We start from the raw sequence: 4,169 nt of genomic DNA, 5'->3' as shown, positions 1-4,169 counted from the left end.
CAGATCTGCATCCCCAGCGGACAACGGGTTCAACTGATCTGGACCAGCGTGACCAGAACCAGTCCCGTGCCCTAACCACGCCGACATGCCTACTCCAGGAGAAGGGCAGATATGCGTGTTGATCTTAACATGAAAAGAAGGCGCCACCCAGACGTTCGGACGAACCGCGCCTGGTGGCCCACCCCAAGGGCGTGAGACCCCACCACATATGTTCAGATCCATCCCGTCATCATCCCCCAGACATGAACGAGAATCCGTCGACAACCCACCCAGGTCATGGGATGTGGTCGTCGGAAGAGGAAAAACCCCCATCTCAGTTGCTTTATAAAAACGCTGTTTCAACCACAAGCAACCAAGGCGTGCCAGTCAATCGCCTGTTTACAGCGAGCTAGCACTATACGTGCGTCGGGACACACCCCCATCAATGAACAGGCTATTTAGACCTGTCATTGAATCCCCAAGGCGCCCAGGGGAACGACAAGAGGGGTGTGACACTCCCTAACTCCAACACTTCTGGAATAGAAAGAAGGAAGCATCAACAGTATGTATCCCAGTCTACACAGCCGGGGTAAAAAATGTTCACATTTTTACATCCCACCACCCTCCCATAGGAAAGAGACGGGGATCCCCAGAGAGACTTCCCACGCGAGCTGTACAGATTGAAAAGAATATATTGCACCTTGAGCCATGTAAAAAACTGGTTTTAGGGCCTCCGGGGAAGAGGCACTGAACCCATACACACTCAATAAACGAATTGAATCGAATACATACAATAGAAAAGGACCCTTCTAGAGGGTCCACTCACTTTGCCAATCTGAGGAGGAAGGCTCTGTACTCTGATGGAGGCTTCCTCACATGGAAGAAGGAGTCCGAACTCACAGAAGGCCTGAATAGGCGCTTGGTGAGGAGGAGCCCTGACCACCCCCCCTGAAAACAGATCCATCACATGGACCTGAACAGCACACGGAAGTCCTACCAACAGAGACGCGCACGGTGACGTACTCTATGGCGGGGGAATTCCTGCGGTGCACACGCCCAATATACCAGGCCGTGGGACCAGGAACTCCCTCCCCCCCCCCCCCCCCCCCCCCCCCCGTAACGTGCCGAACCGCCACGTGACGGGAACCTTGAAGGACAGGGGGTGTACCCCTGACCGACAGAACAATGGGGAGAGGAAAGGTTACCAGTTCACCCCTTTACGACCCCACACCCATGATACGATGTAATGACAAAAAGAGAATATGACACAGTCATAGTCAGCTCTATGAAGCGTTTCACAGCTCCACACAGCGCATGAGCTAACCTGCTATCTGATTTTTACTAAGGAAAAACACAGAATAGAGAGGGCTCTAAGAACCCCGGTCCAACATACACATGTGCTTCTGTGGCCAGTACAACCCAGTTGTAGGTCACATGACACACACAACCCATCATCACCTACAAAAAATGGCAAAAAACACTCAACAGAGGAACGCCGTTTTTTTTCACAATGAGAGAATACATCATTCTTGATTAGTATCGACCACAGGCCTTGCTAAGCACACATGACAGCAACCAAACCAATTTCCCTTTAGGAAATAAGTTTCTCCAGCAGATTTAGCACAACCTCAGCAATCAAGCTAAGAGTTACATCGTATCCCTACCACACAAAAGACACAATTAATGCACAACATGTCTGACAGGAGGATGAAAAAGTCCCCAGGGAACCGGGGGGGAAAACACAATCCTCCTATTTTACCCTCAATACGGCCAGTTAAAACAGGAAAACCTGTTAATGTGTGAACACACTGTTCATTGTCATTACAGTCTGAGAAAGAACATTCTTTTACTCACTCGTCACCAAGCATAGCTTCATAGGTTAGTTACCTTAGTTGTGAGTACACGGCCGTGTTTCTCACACAACAACCAGATCATTACATCCCGTTTGCACGGAGAAGCTAACTGCCAGTGACAAAAACAGCTCACACATAACCCGCAACGTATCCTAAATGCATTGTAGCAACACACGTTTTGGGAAAAACACCGTTATTCACAATACATTTAGCAAAGTAAAACCAGAAGACGTGTTATGAGGTCTGGTCAACCCCGTTCCTACCCGGAACGCAGATCAGCGAAGTGCAGTCACAGACACCGTAGGAAACACAGCCGCTCCTGTGTTGTTCGAACTGGGCAGCGTCGCCGCTCCAACCCGCACTACAGTCCTTTGTTGATGCAACCTTGCCGTCCTGGCTCAGGGCAGGGTCGACGAAACATCCCCAGTCAAGGATGACGTCGTAGTCAAGAGTGTAAAACATGTTAAAATCAAAGCACGTTCAACAGAAAAGCTATCAAGCTAACGGCCGCTCCAACCGTTCGGGTGCTACTGCTTCCGCTCGCGAGACGCCGATCTAACGACGCACGCGATCAGAAGCGAGCTCACGGCGGCGCGCGAGAAGCTAAGCTACCCCGCGCCAGGCCATGGCCATAGCAGCAAGCTAACGTTACCTAGCGACCACGACATGCTAGCCCCGCAGCTAACAGCTGACTGGCTAATAGTAGTCCCTAAGCAGGCCATGCAGCGATCCAGCAGGCTAACGCAGCAGTTAACAGCTGACTGGCTAACCGTAAGCTATGAACATGTAAACAATGACATAACACTCACCCAGACAGGCCGCCGTTCTGAACCTCTCCTCACTTTTTAAGAGAAAAGAGAAAACAAGATGTCAACACCGCTTCACAACGGTGACTTTACCACATCCGACGGAATCAGCACAGTACCAACTGGCCTGTGTAGCTGACTTTGAACATGAATCTGCCGCTATCGCACATTACATGCACATATCCCCTCGTGAAGGAATACTCTCATTTGGATATGAAAGATGGGGCCTTAACACGGTGACAGAGAGAATCCACTCGTCCAGAACACACAGGGATCACCAGTGTCAATGGTCGCGGCCCACTAGTTAAAACTATAATGGTCTTCAGACCAAGGTCTTCTGTCGCCTAGGTGGCTGAACAAAGGACCCTAGCCTGGGGCCGGTTTCCATAAACTTTGTCAAGTAGCCCCCATAGCACTAACAGACAAGTGGAGCCCGCCAGCAAACACTACTCACCCAACCTGGAACGCACCGCTTCTCATGTCCGACAGTTCAGCTGTGGCCTGACAGGTTTCACCCCAACAAACACAGCAAGGAACTGCAGTTGAGAAGCATGCAGCGGCGTGCTCCCAATACGAAAACCGGTGGAGGGTTTTTAGAATGATCATCATCTTCCAGACACTCCAGTACGAAGACAATATCGCCGTATTTTCTCGAAAATAGTGAGAGAGAAAATAAAGATATGATGTCAACGTATCCTTGTTTCCCAAAGCTGCTCCTAAACCTTTCTTCCATCATGGTGTCAAGTGTGGGGATCTACCGAGGCACTTCTTCCTTGTGGTGAAAGCGAGAAGGAGGAGAGCAGGTGACCACACACCTGCTTATGAAGGTAAGCTGATGAGGGGTGTGGTCAGACTAATACTGGTATTAGAGGTACATTTGTGGTTTATTCAGTACGCGTGCACGTACGCGAGATAGTGCAGTAGTGATGCCAAGCAGAGCCCCTAATGAAACAGAACCACCACCACCACCACCACCACTACTACTACTTATACTACTAATGCTGTAGGGTTACACTGTATTGTATTGTAGGTGAAGGCGACACCCCAGTCTTACCCTCAAGACCCTCACAGTTTCCCCAAACAGACTTTCGGGAGATTTAGTGCAGTTAAGGCTGGTCTTATCGCCTTGGAATCCATATGCATCCAATGATTTAAAGGATCAAAAGGTTATCTTTGGGGCGTTTATCTCATTAGCTATGATTGGATTTAGGCCCAGCAGGCTTTTCACATCAGATGGTTGGGAAATTCTATTAGTATTTAAATGCAATCCATTATTAAAATCAAGACCCACGCAGCGCATCCCGCCAGCGAGGCAGCTTTGAGCTAACAGGTTTATCATGAACGGGGATCCAGATTCGCTCAGTGTAGGACGATGTGGTGGCCGGAAATTAACCCTTTCACTACCACACTACATAATGGTTAACCCTTTCACTACCACACTACAGACGGTTAAACCATCTGTAGTGTGGTAGTGAAAGGGTTAACCTTCTGTAGTGAGGTAGTGAAAAGGTTAACCCTTTTGTCGTGTGGC

The sequence above is a fragment of the Notolepis coatsorum genome (genome assembly GCF_963971535.1).
Source record: "Notolepis coatsorum genome assembly, chromosome: 1".
Classification (NCBI taxonomy): domain Eukaryota; kingdom Metazoa; phylum Chordata; class Actinopteri; order Aulopiformes; family Paralepididae; genus Notolepis; species Notolepis coatsorum.
The sequence above is the reverse complement of the archived record's forward strand: the minus strand, read 5'-3'. Positions refer to the sequence as shown.